Below are 19,158 nucleotides of genomic sequence, written 5' to 3'. Positions count from 1 at the left end.
TCCATGTAAATTTATTTATTTTTTTAAAAGAGAGAGTGAGAGAGGAGAGAGAGTGCAAGAGAGAGAGAATTTTTTTTAAAGAGAGAGAGAGAGGAGAGAGAGAGAGAGAGAGAGAGAGAGAGAGAGAGAGAGAGAGAGAGAGAGAAAGAGAGAATTTTTAATGTTTATTTTCAGTTCTCAGCGGACACAACGTCTTTGTTGGTATGTGGTGCTGAGGATCGAACCCGGGCCGCACGCATGCCAGGCGAGCGTGCTACCGCTTGAGCCACATCCCCAGCCCTCCATGTAAATTTAAAGGTATGTTTCTAATGATCAATATAGAAAGTAGAAGCAAAACATCATCTAGTTTGGTGGTTCTGCCTCACACTAGAGAGTTACTTATTTATTTCTGCCATTCTTCACTAGGTTCCTGAGGTTGCAGAAATCACCAACCAACAAAAAGAAAAGTCTTTTTAGTTTATTTCTCACAACCAATTCAAGCTAAAATACACTAGTATCATTGTAGTTTCAGACCAAAGTGTGTTTCTAAATTATAAAAATATGCATACATAAATATATAAATAAATATAAAATAAAATATAATATTAGAGATAATCATTTTGTTAATATTTCCCTTTAGACACAGTTCTGGGAACAAAGTGTCACAAATAAGACATAAATCCTACATTGCTACAGAGTAATTAAGGCACATACTAAGAACTCGGTATAAAACATAGAGACATAAATAACTAGAGAATATCATAGAGAATTATACCTAAGTGTAAGCAGCAAATTCATAGTATTTAAGTACATGAAGAGACAAGTTATCATAGCAAATTTTATAACTCAGTTGCTGCTAATATACAGAGATAATATTTTTCTGCATTTAGTAACTTTTTTGCAGATATATGAATTACAATTAATTCCAACCAATAAAAAGCAGAAATAGTGTAAAGATTATTCACCATGAGTAAAACTACTTAAAGAGAGAACCAAAACTTCCATTCTTGCCCAAATGTTTATTCCTGACAAAAAGACTGCTTCTTTTGAACCATTTCTGTGGATATGATTTTTTATAATAAATATTTTGGTGATTTTTTTGCATATTACTTAATATATTTATGCTTCACACTTTCTTTTTTGTCCTATTTTACTACCTATATTCTGAAAGAAAAAAAATCTAACTCCTAAACTACCTTGATATTTGAGCTATCTTTTAATTTTTAAGCTTATATCATTTATATAATGAATACTGTGCTTTCAGTAAAGAATGACTATTTTTATGCACCTGGCTCATTTACAGGAGTTTTGTTGTGTTCTTTGGTTTTATTTACAGTGAAGTTAAAAAAAGGTTAATGTTAAACCAAATCACAAAGTAAAGACCACCAACTCCAATTTTAAATCAAATTAAATCAAGATTGTATTGTGTACACAAAAGCTGGCCAGGACTGTCTCTTACAAGATTCCATGCTAGAGATCATCCCGCTGATCTTCAGGAAAAAGTTTTTAAAGCACAAAAAGTTACAAAGGAGGTGGGTGTATAGGGTACTTACAGCTAACAAGATTTTGACAATCATAATACAAAGGCAGATAGCAGGTTAAGGATCTACATGGCTAACATTTCAGGGAAGGGAATAAATTCAGCTCCAGACATTAGAATTTATAAGTTGCCACTGAGATTTAGAGAGAATTGTTATTTGGTCAGCAGGAGCCAGGATTTATGAGGCACCAGTAAGGTTTTAGAGAGGGTTTTTAACTGGTAAGGGATAGCAAGGCATAGGTGAATTCAAAACACAGGTAGAAATTTCAAGCGAGTTTAAAACATCAAAATATGTCAGGCCAAAGAGAAATTTTAGTTTTCTTACATAAAACAGAAATAAAATTTTTACCTCTGAAAGCTCTAAGAGAAGATTTTATTTTTTGTATTTTTTCACATCTAATGGCTTCTGGCATTCCTTTGTTTGTGAGCATAAATGCTTCCCTTTTGTGTTTATGGGGCTTCCAAAACAACAACAACAACAAAAATAAAAAAAAATATATATATATATATATATATATATATATATATATATATATATATATATATATATATATATATATATATATAAAAGCCATTCTCATAGGGAAGATGTTTTTAACATAGCAAGTAACTACCCTTAAACCCACAGGGTCTGACAACCATATTATAGGATATGAAAGACCCTCCAATATGCTTGTTCTTCCAACCATTGTTGGCAAAGATTGACAAAAGTCAATTCATTGCACAGAATGAGTGAGGTGGGTCTCTGCTCTGCAGTCTAGAACAGGAGGTAAAAGAGCCCCAAAGTGGGGCTGGGGATGTGGCTCAAGCGGTAGCACGCTCGCCTGGCATGCGTGCGGCCCGGGTTCGATCCTCAGCACCACATACAAACAAAGATGTTGTTTCTGCCGAAAGCTAAGAAATAAATATTGAAAAATTCTCTCTCTCTCTCTCTCACTCTCTCTTTAAAAAAAATGTTTAAAAAAAAAGAGAGCCCCAAAGTGAGTTTAGACAGGGCTTCTTTACATGACATAGCTGACAAAATCCTAAAAACAAAATAAAACATAAATTCAGAGAGAACCATACCTACATAATCTTGTTTGACAGAATCAAATTTATAAGAGGAACAGAGGACAGAGGCAAATCTAAAGGGATTTAACTATATTTTCTTTTTCTAAATTTCTATTAATGTCTCCCACAATTATAGAGTTCTGGATCTCCTCAGTTCTACTTTATCATTACCTTCAACCTACAATACATGAGGCACACTGAATTTACCCTATTCATGTACTTATCACTTATTTTTTCTATATAAATGAATATGAATATGAATATATTTTTCCCACATTTCCAAGATTCTACCCTGAAAATTTCTGAGATATCACTTCCCTGATATGCATTTTCATTATTTCATGTCAGTTCATCTAAGTATTCCATATCATGCGGATGGAAAAGATGAGACAACTCTAAGGCCCTTCTTATTTGACTATTTATAAACTATAATTAAATGTCAACCTCAGAACCTCCACAGAATTTAAGTCTCATTCACCGTTCTCATTCATAGTGCTTTATTTTTTAAGTAAGTAGCAGAAATTTTATTTTGAAGAAGAGTAAGTCATTTTTAGCCATTCAGTGTACTTTAGAGAATCCCAAAAAACTATGGTTGTGGTTCTTAAACAACCTTACCACTGAAAGACTTGGATTACACTCCAGGTTGGACACTGATACTATGCTTCCATGGGAAATGGTTTCTTGGTTGTGAATATTGTCTTTCCCTTTCCCATATAGTCTTGGAAATGTGTGGATTGTGCGAACTTTTAGAATCACTATTTTCAACACACTTAGCATGGACCCATTTGATAATAGAAGACATCTAAATTCTGAAAAAAAAAAAAAGACTCTTCACCAAGCCCTAAAGAAGTGATAAAATAATCTCTGGAAAAAATAACAGTCATCCATTAGATTATTTTAAAAATATACTAAGAATAAGTTTAGTTAGTAATACATTACTGTACTAGGAAAAGTGATATAAATGCAATTTTAATTTTTAAAGTTGTTTCTGATTACTACAAAGAGAGTATAAAAAGCTGGGTACATGAGATAGAGTTGTGTCTCAGTGGTAGACTACTTTGCTAGCATGTGCAAAGCATTGAGTTTGATTCTCAGCAATACACATAAAGATTTTTTTTTTTATTTTTTAAATAAATGACAGCGGAATGCATCACAATTCTTATTACACATATAGAACAATTTTTCATACCTCTGTTTGTATATAAAGTATGTTCACATCAATTCCTGTCTTCATAAATGTACTTTATTTTTTTAAAGAGAGAGAGAGAGAGAGAGAGAGAGAGAGAGAGAGAGAGAGAGAATTATAATATTTTTATTTTTTAGTGTTCGGTGGACACAACATCTTTGTTTGTATGTGGTGCTGAGGATCAAACCCCAGCCGCACGCATGCCAGGCGAGCACACTACCACTTGAGCCACATCCCCAGCCCCATACATGTACTTTAGATAATAATGTCTATCACATTCCACAATCCTTGCTAATCTTTACTCAACACTCCTACACTGGCTACTTCACATAAACTGCCTCAGGGATTTAATGCAGTAATCAAATAGATTTTCTGCAGCCTATGCAGTGCTGTTGGAATGGCTATTATAAAAATATAAAATTGTCATGTATGGTGGCAGATGCCTGAAATTCTAGAAGCTATGGAAAATGACACAGGAGAATTGTTAGTTCAAAGACAGCCTCATTAACATAACAAAGCTACAAACAACTTAATGAGAGCCTATCTCAAAATATAACATAAAAAAGAATGTGGATGTATCTCAGTGGTATGCACCCCTGGGTTCAATACTCAGCACCAAACCATACAAAACCAAGCAAATATCTCATAATTAATAGGGATTCCAGGGTACACAAATATGTAAAAATGTTGGTGACATTTTTAAATAAATTTAATAAATATATTTTAAATAAATTTAATAAATATATTTTATAAAAGGGTTAATGATCTTTAAAAGCCAATATATTTTAAATAAATTTAATAAAATATATTTATTAAATTTATTTAAAATAAAAATGCCACATAATCCACTAGTAATAATTTGGGGTAGCAGTGCAAGGTTGTACATGCCTGTACTCCAAGTGGCTTAGGAGGATGAGAGGTAGAAAACTAGGGGTTTATTCTCAAATTAAAGACCAGCCTCAAGAACTTGGCAGGGTCCTAAGAAACTCAGTAAAACTTTCTCTCAAAAATAAATAAATAAATAAAAGTTTTGAAGACTGGGTATGTAGCACACTGGTAAAGTGCCCTGCGTTAATTTCCATTATTCAAATAAATAAAAAGATATAAATATTAATTCTTGGTTTAAAAATGCTATACAATCCAGTAATAATAACTCTGGGTATATATATAAAAAATTTGGAATCCTTTTGCTAAATATATTGCCACACATCTATTTTTATTGTACCTTTATTCACAGTATCTAATTAAAGAAACAAATGAAGTACCTTTTAGATAGAAAGTATATCAGAAAATGCCTTCCAACTGCAAAGCATCTAATTACTCCATCCCTTCAGAAGCTACACACATAAAATTCAAACTGGTCCCTAGAAGGCAAGACTCAGAGAGTGGTGTTTTCTAAATACTCCAAAAAATTTGGAATCTCTGGGAACCTTGTTTCAGATATTCTAAAACTCAGAACTAGGTCATATGGGGGGTCAGAATGAGAACAAAACACACAGTAAACTCTTTAATGGGGAATCTGAACTCAGACACTGTCATAACCAAAAGCAGTGTTGGAGATAAAAAATAGATTCTGTTTCACTGATTTCTGGGTTATGGATTCAAATCATATATATATATATATATATATATATATTAGAAAAAAAGTTAAAGCTACTGGTTAAAATCTACATAAAACAGTATTAAAATGTACCAGGGGCTGGGTGTGTTGGTGCAAGCCTGTAATCCCAGTTGCTGAACAGGCTGAGGAAGAAGTATCAAAAGTTCAAAGCCAGCCTTAGCAGAAGCGAGGTGCTAAGAAACTCAGTGAGATCCTGTCTCTAAATAAAGTAAAAAAAAAAAATCCTGGGGATTTGTCTTAGTAGTCAATTGTTTGTGAGTTCAATCTCCAATATCCCCCATAAAAAAAGTACCAGGGGGCTAGGGCTGGAGCTCAGTGGAGCTCAATTGTCTGGCACATGTGAGGCACTGGAATCAATTCTCAGCTCCACATATAAGTAAATGAAATATAAGGTCTATCAACAACTTTTATATATAGTACCAAGATATTGACATGGACTTTGATCTAATTTGCTATGTACTTTAGCCCTTAAGATTGAAGTTGGCCAGGCATGGTGGTGCATGCCTGTAATATCAGCTGTTTACAAGACTGAGACATAAGGATCATGAATTCAAAACCAGTCTCATCAATGGTGAGGCACTAAGCAACTCAGTGAAACCCTGTCTCTAAGTAAAATACAAAATAGGGGTAGGGATATGGCTCAATGGTAGAGTGCCCCTGACTTCAATCCCTGGTCTCCCCCCAAAAAAAAACTAAATGGGGCTGAGTAAATAGCTCAGCTTGTAGAGTGCTTGCCTTCTAAGCATGAGGCCCTGGGGTCAATCCCCAGTACAGAGAGAGAGAGAGAGAGAGAGAGAGAGAGAGAGAGAGATTGATTTATCTTGAATGTAATTTAAATTCAAGTTAGTCCCACTTTTATTTTTTCCTGCCACACCAGAATAAAAGAATTTCCTGAAATGTTTGGAACGTTTCTGTTGGTTATTTATTTATTTATTTATTATTTACTTATTTTTATGTGGTGCTGAGGATCGAACCCAGGACCTTGCACATGCTAGGTGAGTGCCGTGTCACTGAGCCACAACCCCAGCCCCTTCTGTGGGTTATTTTAATGAAATGATCTGACCATAAATAAGTAAATAAACAAATTAATTAATAAATGAATAAATCCTCAATTGATGACCCATTACACTTTTTAAAAATCCTTAAATGGGACACATAAACCTCATTTAGGAGAGATTCATTCTTTTTAATGTCACCTAATTTTATTCTGCTTTTTTCTCATGTGAAAATCTCAGATGATAAACTAAAATCTTTAAAAAATGCCCTCCAGTTCTTGAAGAAAAGCATTATAAATAATGCATACATTTGAAATAAAACATGGGAAAATTATGATTAATAATGCTGAAAGTGCAGTTTTGAGATGAACCAAAATTTCTCAGTTTGCCAATTGAATCTGGGTGCTTGTCTCATAAATTTTGGAAAAAAAAAATCTATTTAAGCAAGAAGAAATAGAATGACCACCATGTGGTATGAGGAATGATACCAGAAAAAAAAAATTCATTTTTGTGTGCCATCTTAGAAGTTTACTGATGGTTTTGGGCAGAACAACAAGCATAATGCATTTAGAATAGGCTTTGGAAAAGGCATCCTGACTACCATATGGGTTCACTTTTATTCTTTCTGTGACCCATCCTTTTTTCTTCAAATTCAATCAGGAATCACCTCTGGGACAAAGGACTTTGTAGAAGGTGTTCCCACAAGTGGGCTTCAAGGTATTTTACATTTCAAATAGGTCTTAATGGTGCTCATTAAGATATCTTTCAGTTAGCCACCAGGTGTGTTTGAGTGAGGCCCATTATTCGAATTACATGGTCATTATATCATCTATTCTATTTTATACTCATTCTCTGTGAACAGAGAACCCTAGTTTTGGATATGTGAACAGAGAGCTAGAAAACTCGGGGTTTATTATGAGACCTATGGAGAGCTGAGCTGAAGTTCTGGATTTCAGATTTTTGTTCTGGATTTGAGATACTGCTTCTGCTACATTTAAAAATCTCAGGACTCATGAAGAGAATGAGTTAAAAGCCATAATCATCAAATTTGTGAGGCCCTAAGAAATTCAAAGGGACCCTGTCTCTAAATAAAAATATTTCTAAAAAAGGGGGTGGGAATGTCAATCAGTGGATGAACACCTCTGGGTTGAATTTCTGGTACCAAGAAGAAAACAACACACACACACACACACAGAGACACACACAAAATAAATAAATAAATAAACAAACAAAACCCTCATGAGTAACAAGCCCTAAAATCAGCAGCCTCTCTCATGCATGAATACAATAAATGGATTTGGAGTTCTCTCCTGGTAATTATCTCAGTCTTCACTATGCAATCTGGAGACATGCTGGACTTATGGCACATGGAATCCCACAAAGGGCTTTAGAAAGAAGCTGAAAACACCATACAGTTATGTAACAAAATGCCCAGGTTTTCAACTGCTGATCTAAGCCTCACTAGACTAGTCAGAGGGAGGTGAAGGCTAAGCTGCCATAGAGTGATCCTCTGGCCATGAAAGGGTAAAGTTTCTAAGCTGGAAAGCTTGAATTAAAATGTAAAAGATTAGGTATTATTAAGTTCCTCTGTTACACCCAGATTCCTGAGATAGTTAAGACAACGCCCTACTGGCCATTCAGCCTAGGGCCCTGTGCAGTTTGTCACAGGGCCCGAACCAATCAGTTTGAATGTGTACCCAGTTTAGAAGTGACCAATCACCCCTGCCCAGCCTGTTCCCGCCAATGAATGGACTAATCATGTATCAGAGTTGTTGTTCAATTTTTCCGCACCTCATGATGATTTGTTCTGATGTATGCAAAGCCCCCCCACCCTCTCCAAAAAGTGTACTTAAGCTCTGCTTGACCTCTGCTCTGGGCTCTGGGCTGCTCTCCCTTCTTGAGTGAGCACGGAGCCCCAGCTCGCTGGAACGGATCCCTAATAAATCCCCCTTGCCATTGCATGGAGCTAGTCTCATGTGGTCTCTCCTCCGACGTTTCGCCAGACCCTTACAGCCACAAGACTCTGGAGAGGACCATGAGGAGTCCCTAGCCATGACTCTCAGTTTCCACCATTGCCACTCCTGTCAGCCTTAAGCCACCTTCCTAAGCAGTCTCAAGATAACAAGGCACACTTACCATTTCCTGGCTTTCAGGGTTCTCAGCATTCTCCCTGTGGTTTGTTTTCAGATTCTGCATAGCACAGACATCTGGGCTCCAGATCCAGGACAGAAGCCTACAAAAAGATTGAAAAAAATGGCGGGCTCCATACGCAAAGGGATTGTGAAAGCCCGCCCCCTTATCACCAGCTGAGTGAGGATTGGACAGTTCTCACCTAAGAGACTGATTGGTCAAGGCTTCAGGCCCTGCCTCCAACCTGAGCCAAGTGGACACACAAAGTCTGAGTGACAGGCTGCTCCATTGTCACTGTATAAAGACTACACATCTGGGGCTGGGGGTGTGGCTGAAGGTGTAGCGCGTTTGCCTGGCATGAGTGCGGCCCAGGTTTGATCCTCACCACCACATACAAGCAAAGGTGCTATGTCTGCAGAAATTCTCTCTCGCTTTTTAATTTTTTTTTTAAAGACTCCAGATCAGGGCTGAGGATATAGCTTAGTCAGTAGAGTGCTTGTTTTGCTTGTATAAGGCCATGGATTCAATCCCCTGCACTACACGCACACATTCCCTTCAAAAACATAAATTAAGTAAAGAACTTTGGGGACTAGGGTTATGGTTCAGTGGTAGAGTGCTTCCCTAGCATGTGTGAGGTACTGGGTTGAACACCCAGCATCACATTAAAAAGCCAACCAACAAACAAACTACTAATGGTATTGTGTCCATCTAAAACAAAAAAATATTCAAGAAAAAAAAAGACTGTGAAAAAAAAAGACTACAGAACCCATAAACACTTTTTATAAATAATATTTACATATATGTCTTCAGACAGTGTATAAAATTCTCCTGTGATGGCTTTTCAAGTAACTTATATTACAGGTATGCTTTACAACCCTGAAATCCTCCACCCCTCACTTTTGATGGCCTGTTAATTGTATTAAATACCTGTGTATGGGGTTGTTTTAAGGCAAAGTTTTCTTCCAATAATAGGACCTAGCCCAGAGAGAAGTGCATTGACACTTATAACTGTTTATAAGGTTAAAGCAATTTGTGAATAAATATGTATATATTTTTATTTATTAAAATGATATCTCAATTACTTTAATATTTTTAACTTTTCTGTTCTTTGTCTCATAAAAAATAGTTTGAGCTTTAAACTCATTAGCAATGTCCTTATATCCCTTCCCCCCAAAAATGTGACTCACAGGTATAATTCAAATTATTGAGACTCATAAATTTTGGATTCTTTATTTTAACTAGTGAAGTCTAAAGATTTTCTTTTTATTTTCATATTTAAATGAAGCCCACATTTTATAGCTTTCTTGTTATGTAACTGACCTTTAATATTCTGCAAATTGTACCTCCAATTCTGATCACTTTGGACTATTGACGTTTTGATGGAGGGGATCTCAAAGTGGTCATACACAAGGTAGGAAATGGATATAGTAAGATATAAGACTGGTGATTGCTGAGTATGTAGATTTTGCTATATAAAATAAGTATTGGTGGATGATATGGTGCTAGGGAGAAAAAGAGCAATAAAAAAAGAGAAGAAAAACTTGAACAGTAGAGGGGTTCAGATGCTACAAATCTACACTGATAGCATGAATATAGAGGGTAGTGTTCTTGGAAGCAGCACTAAAATTTGAGGGGAAAGAAAATGGTAATTTTTTGCACAGTTCCCAAGTGAGAGAGCCAGGTGAATGGGTTCTGTGTTCAACTCTTCCCACCTAGGAGTGGAATTTATAGTTCATAGGGTATGTCTCAGTAAGTAGTAAAACACTATTTCTATGTTCCTTTACACTTTTTCATGGCTACGAGCTGACTTTGACAATTCCAGTCACATTACATCTTTGTACTTGTTAGTTATTCATTAATTAATTAATCCATTACATTATTTATTTGTTTTTTTAATTAATTCACTTTTTCTTTAGTTGTCATTGTTCTTACATTACTTGTCATTACATAATTGCATAAATATTCTGAATGTTAACTTTTTGTTAAATATTGTTTTATGTGTTTATTCATACATTTACTTTTTCCTTAGCCAAGCCTGATTTATATTAGATCTCAAACTTTGTTAATGAAAACTAGATAAAATCACATTATTTCAAATAAATCAAGAATTTATCATCTTGGCAGAACCCTAATCACCCACTAAAGTTGACCCAGTCTGGGTCAACTAAAAGCTGTGTCAAAACTCCCCTTTTTTCTTATACACATCCTAATAGAGAATTCCTCTCTCACTTTTATATGTTGGAGAGCAGACTAACTTTCCAAAGCATCAGTTAACAACCTAGATGTGTTTTCCAACTAGCTCACTATTGCTTTTAAATTATTTACATACTTGACACTAAGAGTGTCACTGATTATTATTTTTTTTTTATTTTTTCAAGATCTCTCTCATATTACAAATTGAAATCAGATATGCTTTTTTTGCTAAGAAACACTCTCAGTCTTAAAATATTCTATAAAGAAAAAGGGTTTTGTTGATTTTCTGACATTTTAGATCTGAACGCTTGGGCTTGTCATTTTTTTTTCTTCTCTCCTTCACAGCACTTTTTCTCTCTTCCCCTATTTACTCCACCAATACTTTTTCATGAATACTCCCTACTACATACTCAGTATACACCAATCTCACATCCTGACTAATCCGGATTCGGCCTTTTCCATGGATCACTTTGAGATCCCCTCCACTCAGATATCAATAGTCCAGAGTAAGGTCAGGTTAGGGTGTTATATACGCAGGTTTTTAGAAGTCATTTACATAACAATAAGCCTATAAAAAGTGGGATGTATTTTAGCTGAGGTTAAAAAGAAAATCTACAGACTGCACTGTTAAACTGAAGTGCCTAAAATTCACTAATCTCAATAATTTGGAAAAAGAAATTCTGTAAAAAGGAGAGTAAAGAAAAGAACATAATACATAAAGTGACAAATTTGAAGACACACCAAGTATATATATCCAAAGAGTGTCATATATTGGTGCTTTCAAAAGACAAATTAATTTGAAATCAATGTTGTTAATGTGTGATGTAGTAATCATGTATTAATTATATATATATATATTGGTAATATATATGTATATGTACCAAAGGCATCTCATATAATTATGAGTATATGTTGCAAGAAATGAACTCTAGAGTATTATTTTTAATTTTGCTGAAACACTATAAATACCTAAATCTGGGTTTATGTATTACCAAATATTCAGGTTATATTTTATACTTTATAAAATGTATCACTGACCAATAGACCTTTTTCTTCAATTTTTAAAAGGAGTAGTATTTATTTCCAATTAGAACATAATGCCATCTTTTATTTTTTATTTTTAATTACTTTTTAATTATATATGACATCAGAATTCATTACAATTCTTATTAAACATATAGAGCACAATTTTTCATTTGTCTGGTTTTATACAAAGTATATTTACACAAATTCACTTCTTTATATATGTACTTTAAATAATAATATACATCATAATCTACCATCATTTACTTTTATTTTTTTATTGGTTGTTCAAAACATTACAAAGCTCATGACATATCATCTTTCATACATTTGATTCAAGTGGGTTATGAACTCCCATTTTTACTCCAAATTATCATTTATTTTTTAATAAAGTTTTTTTTAAAGAGAGAGAGAGAGAGAGAGAATCTTTTTTGTAGGTGGAAACAACACAATGCCTTTATTTTTATGTGGTGCTGAGAATTAAACCCAAGTCCCACCCATGCTAAGTGAGCACTGTACCACTAAGCCACAATCCCAGCCCTCCACTATCATTTCTAACCCCATGAGCCTTTCCCTTCCCTCCCAACCCCCAACAGTCATTTTGATACACACTGAAGTATGCTGTTATAGAAAAGAGTATATACCTTATAATAATATTAACAGATAAACTTTTGTAACTAATACATAGCATACTACTACTATTACTACTACTACTACTACTACTACTAATAATAATAATAATAATAATAATAATAATAATAATAATAAACTTTGCATTTAGAAAACAATAAAGTATACATCTGGTACTACTGACATCATTTCCCCCCTAAAATGACATATTTTCCAAAAAAGGGGTGTTATTTGTGGGAAAAAATAATATTCTATGCTTTCTTAATATCAAGAATAAATTATTATCAGAAGTAATATATATTTCAATATAAAAATAAATAGAACAAGTTTCCATGGCACACTTCAAATCCCATTGGATTGGGAGGCTAAGGCAAGATAATCCTGAGTTCAAAACCAGCCTCAGAAACTTTGCAAAGCCCTAAGCTTCTATGTGTGACCCGTCTCTGTGTGCCACTGATTTAAATTTTCAGTAAGAAACAAGAGCAACCAAAAGAATACAGAATACTGATGAGGACACAAAACAAATTCTCATGAAGTAAAGATGGAGTAGAAATTGCTGTTATTTCATCATGAATACTGGTTATGTATATATGAAGTACTCGTCACCAAGCAGCATAGACCTGTAGAAAGTGTAGCATGTGTGTACCATGAAAGTGTACAGTTACATGATGGCATAAGTCTAGAGCAATACTTGTCAACACAGTGGAAATCTATGGACTAGGAGGAAAGAGGAGGTGCATTAAAAAAAATAAAAATAATGAAGTTTGAGAAAAATTGGTTTCTAGAGCACAGAAAGATTTTTAGTTTAATTAGAGTACAAAATACCCCATAAGTTTTATACTGACTGTACATCTGTTAAATACATTACATGTATAATGGCTTTCAAAGAAAATACATAGAACTTATCAAAAATAAAATAAATATTTACAAAAACACATAAAATACCATGTGTGTAAATAAAACTAATCATTACAAAGACAACTATTTTAACTAAATTTAATATATAATATTTTTCCATCAAAATTTTAGCATGTTTTTCTTTAAATACAAGAAGAGAGATGGATGTGCTGGTGCACAATTGTAATCCCAGCACCTTGGGAGGCTGAGACAGGTGTATTGCAAGCTCAAAGCCAGCATCAGCAAAAGTGAGGCCCTAAGCAACTCAGTGAGACACTAGCTCTAAATGTCATACAAAATAGTTCTGGGGATGTGGCTCAATGGCTATGTTCCCCTGAGTTTAATTCCCAGTACCAAATAAAAGAAAAGAAAAGAAGGGACCAAAAAATTATCTTGGAAATAAAATATGTAAAATACCACAAAACCTTTAATAAAAAACCAAATAATACAGTTATTGTTATGTGACACATTTAACTATATTGCAATAATACAGAAGAATAAATCATAAGATGAATCAAGTCTGAAACCATATATATGTCAATAGTATTGTTAAGAGCAATAGAAAGGAATATGTAAAACCATATTGAATGAATGAATGAATGAATGAATCTATACAACCTAAAGTTAGAATTGAATGAATGAATCTATACAACCTAAAGTTAGAATTAGGACCTAGTGGCAAAGTTCACTGTCAGAGTGTATGTGCAGAATGTGCAAGGTAGTCAGTTCCAACCTTAGCAACAGTATAAAAGGCAAATGTTAAGAGGGAATGATGTTAAAAATAAAGCAGAATATTAAAATGAGACACTCTCTATCTCCATCTATAGATATATTTAAGAAAAAAACTACTATGAATTTCTCTTTGGCAAAATTATAATGAATAGAGAGATTTAGATACAGTGGATGTTAGTCCTGTCTTGAGCAATGTACCACATTTGAGACAAAATACCCAATTGCCATCATCACCTATAGTAAACAGAAATGTGAGAGAGGCTGAGGATGTTGCTCAGTTTTTAGAGTGCTTGCCTTCTATGCACAAGGCCCTGGGTTCAATCTCTATCACCACAAGAAAAAAAGAAAGAAGGAAATATGGGAGAAGTTATAAAAAAAAATTGTGGTGATATCTAGGAGCCATTGTAAAGGACCGGCAAAATGTCGCAGGAAGAGACCACAAGAGACTGGCTTCATGCAAAAAGCATAAGGGGATTTTTATTGAGGACCCCGATTCAGCACGCTGAGACTCTAGGCTCACTCAAGAAGCGAGAACAGCTCAGAGCCCAGAGCAGGGGTTGAACAATGCTTAAGTACACCTTTTGGGGAGGATGGGGGGTTTTGCATACATCACAGTCTCCTTTAACAAATCACCTTACACCACAGGAAAATCAAACAATAATTCTTAGACTTGATTAGTACATTAATTGGCGGGAACAGGGCTGGCTGTAGTGATAGGTCTTTCCTGAGGAGGGGGTTACATTTAAACTGATTGATTCGGACCCTGAATATCTATGTGACAAGCTGCACAGGGTCTTGAATGCCTACGTGAGAAGTTGCACAGGACCCCAGGCCATAATTCAACTAAAAGGCCAGTAGGGCCTTGTTCTAACTGCCTCAGGAATTTAACCCATGCTTTGCAGTTTAGAAGCAAGTTTACAATGCCTGGTCCTTTACATTTTAACTCAGGCTTTGCAGCTTAGGAACTTTACCCTTTCACCATAAAATCCTTTTCAAGTGTTTCATCAGCTGTGATCAAACACATAAATACCCAAATATCAAAGCTGTCAATTTATCTCAAAAAAAAATATTTGTCAGCATATTTTACCAACTGCTGATGCTGACAGATGAAGTTCACACTAGCTTGCATTTTAGGGGAAATAGGGAGGAATCCAGTAATCTACTCTTAGCTTGAGTGAGATCTTAGCACTCCCTGAATCCTGTCCCAACCCTGACCCACTAGTAATAATGCCAGAACTACAAATTGCTCCTAGAAAGAGTTGTGTGTGTATGTGTGTACTGAATGTCTCAACTTTAACATATTGTTTTTGTCACTATGTCCCTGATACACTAGTAATTATTCCAGAAGTACCAATTGCTCCTAGAAAAAGTTTTTTTTTTTGGTATGTATGTGTGTGTGTGTGTGTGTGTGTGTGTGTGTGTGTCTGTGTATGTGTGTACTGAATGTCTCAACTTTAACATATTTTGTTTACATTATTATGTCCTGAAGTTCCAAGCTCTGGAACAAAAGGTGACTGAGCTTATGTAAATCTCTGTAAATTTCAAACAAATGAATTTACATCCTTTCCCAGCACTTTTATGAACTATGATACCAAACAGTAGTTCAGAAAGGAGGTTGAAAACCAATGATTCCTGTTTATTCCAACAAATCTTTACAGAATAGTCCTACATTGGCTACTTCAAATAAACTTTCCTCAGGGATAAATTGCATCAGTCAAAGAGATTTTCTGTAGCCTGAGCAGTGTTGTTGAAAAGGTAATTTTCATAATCTGAAAGAGCTAGGTGTAGTGGCAAATATACTAGCTGCTGGAGAGGCTGAGTCAGGAGGATTTCAATTTGAAAAACAGCCTTAACAACATAGCAAGGCTATAAGCAACTTAATGATATATTAGTGATATATCACCTGTCTCAAAGAAAAAAAATGTCTGGGGACATAACTCAGTGGTTAGCACCCCTGGAGTTCAATTCCTAGCACCAAACCACACCAAACCAAACAAATACCTGAAAGATAGTAGGGACTCCAGAGTATATGTGTATATGAATAGATAAAAATTTTGGTTACAATATAAAGTTAATAAAAATACTTTTGAAAAAACTATCATGGTTCTTAAAAGCTCAAAATAAAAATGCCATATAATCTGATAGACCCAACCTGATCTTTTCTTAAAATTGGGAGCCATCTCACCACAAAGCCATTAAAAGATAATTTTGGCTTTACTATAAATTACTGAAAATCCTGAACCTGCTTGGAATGTCTGCCCGTGCCTTGAACTCACCCATGCCTGGCTCTCTGACCAGATAACAGTCCTCTCTGAAACTTTAGTGACACCTCATAAATATTGGCCTTTCCTGGCCAGACAATGACTGTCTCTGAGGCTCTAATGACCTTCATAAATTCTGATGATGGGCCAGCAAAAAATGTAAACTTCGGAGTTCTGTTATCTGTAACCCCCCTTTGTGGAACTTTCTGGGCTATAATGCTGGGCTGCCAGAAAGATGCAGCTGCTGTCTTGTTCCTGTGGTTTTGAGTGGGAGAGGCAGCCCGGCTGGTCGAAATAATAAGCTTGCTTTAATTTGATTTTAATTGGAGTCAGTGGTCTTTTCTTGCGTCCTGGTCTAACAAATCCACTAATAGTAATTTTTTTGAAGCAGAGTATTATTGTGAAAGTCTGTACTCCCAGTGGCTTTGGAGGATGAAACAGGAGGAACTTAAGTGCAAGACCAGCCTCAGAAACTTGGCCATGGCTTAAGTGACTCAATGATACACTGTCTCATTAAAAAAATTTAGGGATGTAACACAGTGGTAAATTGCCTAAATAAGTAAAAATAAATAACAATTCTTGGTTAAAAATGCCCTATAACCAAGTAATTATAATTCTGGATATATATCTAAAGAAATTGGAACACCTTTGTTAGAGAAATTACTTCATTTCCATTTTCATTGTAGGTTTATTCACAGTATCTAATAAAAGGATACAAATGAAGTGCATTTTAGATACAAGGTATTGATTAAAAGCTTCCTTCCATCTACTTGCCTTAAAGGTGGCATACTTATAATTCAAACTGCTCCCAAAAAGGCAAGACTGAGATACTAATTTTTCTGAATACTCCAAGAGATTTTGGTACCTCTAGGCAAATTGTGTAAGACTTTTCTAAAAGTATGGAGTAGGTAAATATTGGGTTTAAAATGTGGACAACACACAATAAATTACTCAAGGAGGAATCTTAGACACTGTGATAAGGTGTCTGAGTCTGGGGAAGAAAGAGGAAGCAAAATCAGAGTTTGAGATAAAACCAGACTCTCTGCTTCATTGATTTCTAGATTATTAATTTAATCGAAACAGATATTGAAAAAGGGTTAAGGCTACAAATTAAAATTTATCTAAAACAGGTATTTAAAATGTACCAGGAAAGAGCTGAAGGTGTGGCTCAGTGGGCTAGTGGTCACCTAGCATATATGAGGCCTCTGGCTTAATTCTTAGTATAACATATAAATAAATAAAATATAAGTAAATATTTTTAAAAAATACCAGGTAAGGGTCCAGGGTTGTGGCTCAGTGGTAGAGTGCTTGGCTAGTATGCATGAGGCAGTGTGTTTGATACTGAATCCACATTAAAAAAATAATAATACTAATAAACATATTGTATTCATCTACAACTAAGAAAAAAATATTTTAAAAAATTACAATAGTGCTATGGCATGTGACCTTCTAATTAACTATGTTCTAATTAAGCCTTTGCAATTGAACTTGCTTATAATTTAAATTAAAGTCCAGCTCCACATTTATTTCCTGACACACCAGGACAAAGGAGTTTGCTTGAATGTTAGGAATGCTTCTAAATGTCATTTTAATAAACTTGTCTTACATATTTAAAAACTCACTTGAAAGCAAACTTGGTGGTACAGGCCATAACCTCTGTGGCTCAGGAAAATTATACATGGGTATCATGAATTCAAAGCCACCCTCAACAAAAGCAAGGCACTAAGCAACTAACTGAAAACTTCTCTCTAAATAAATACAAAAAATAAATGGGCTGGGGTTGTGTCCCTGTGCCCCTGAGTTAAATACCTGGTATTAAAAAAAAAGAAAACAGAAAAAAGAAGAAAAAACTCAATTGAGGACAAATATATTAAAGAAACAAACAACAAAATAAAACAAAACAAAAACCTTAATTTTGAACAAATTCACTACACTTTTGTGAGGATGGCCTTAGGCCTGGCCTAAACAACTCCATTTTAAAAACTTCAGTTTAAAACCTGCAGTCTCACTTCTTTAGGCATGCTTAAAGAAGCTCTGCAGTATTGCCCTCAGACATAAACAAATCAATTCCCCTAAACCTGAGAAACAGAGTGAGGCCTCTGGCAAGTTGTCTTCACCTAGTAAGAGGGAAGGGTGAGAAGGCCAGGGTACAGACCACCAGACCAGATGTTTCTGGCCCTAGAGTAAATGACATCATGAAAAAATCTGGTGGTAACTAATAAGAATTGACAAGGGGTTAAAAACCCTCAAAATTTAATATAAATAATAGAGCAAATGAACAGATGTTCATCCAGCTCAATAAAAAATGCACTTGAGCTCCAGAGGCTAATGAGGACTTGCAATGACATCTCATTACTTCTCATCATTTGCATTATCCTCACCACTCTTAAACTCTACAGCCACATAATGACTTTAGTGAGAGGGGGAAGGGTAAGATTATGTGACGTTCTTCTCATGTGATGAAAACTTAATTTCAGTGGGGAGAAACACAATGGGGAGAATAAAACCAAGAGGCAAGTTCTCTCACACACCCAACATATATATTTTTATGAATTAAAAATTTCATCGCAATTACTTTAAAATTTCATTTAACTTTACTGCTGTCTGGTCTTATGAGAAAGCAAATTGTATTTTAAACATCTAAGCAATGCCCTAAGGCAGTAATATTTCTCCAGAGAGAAAAACAATATAACGCAGGAGTATAATTTAAAAATTTCTATTAAAAATTAAGGACAGCTTAAATCAATTGCAATAACTTAAACCACTATATCCAAAAAATTATTATTTTTGACAATACAAATTGACTAATAAATAAATGAATTTGTCAAGCTTCATCCTAAACTTCACTCTTGACCTCTCAGAGATATCTATGTTCACCACAGCTGTATTCCATGTTTGAGATCTATGAATACCCTGACTTC

Source organism: Spermophilus citellus (assembly GCF_964194105.1).
Source record: "Spermophilus citellus genome assembly, contig: SCAFFOLD_61, whole genome shotgun sequence".
NCBI lineage: Eukaryota > Metazoa > Chordata > Mammalia > Rodentia > Sciuridae > Spermophilus > Spermophilus citellus.
This window is presented reverse-complemented; position numbering follows the sequence as displayed.